Here is a 242-nt window from a genome sequence, read left to right as displayed (position 1 = left end):
TTGTTCCGTGAATAGTATCTGGCGGATCATCCTATTATTATGCGGATCCTGCAGGCTACTCTGAAGGAAATCAAAGAAATATGAAAATACTACTTCGATGACGAGGAACCCACTTTGAGACTAATAATGGCTGGAGACGGCTTGAATGGGTAATTGAGGAAGAATATAATATATATATATATAATATATATATATATATATATATATATATATATATATATATATATATATATATATATATA

The sequence above is a fragment of the Limulus polyphemus genome, unplaced genomic scaffold (assembly GCF_000517525.1).
Source record: "Limulus polyphemus unplaced genomic scaffold, Limulus_polyphemus-2.1.2 Scaffold219, whole genome shotgun sequence".
Classification (NCBI taxonomy): Eukaryota; Metazoa; Arthropoda; class Merostomata; order Xiphosura; family Limulidae; genus Limulus; species Limulus polyphemus.
The sequence above is the reverse complement of the archived record's forward strand: the minus strand, read 5'-3'. Positions refer to the sequence as shown.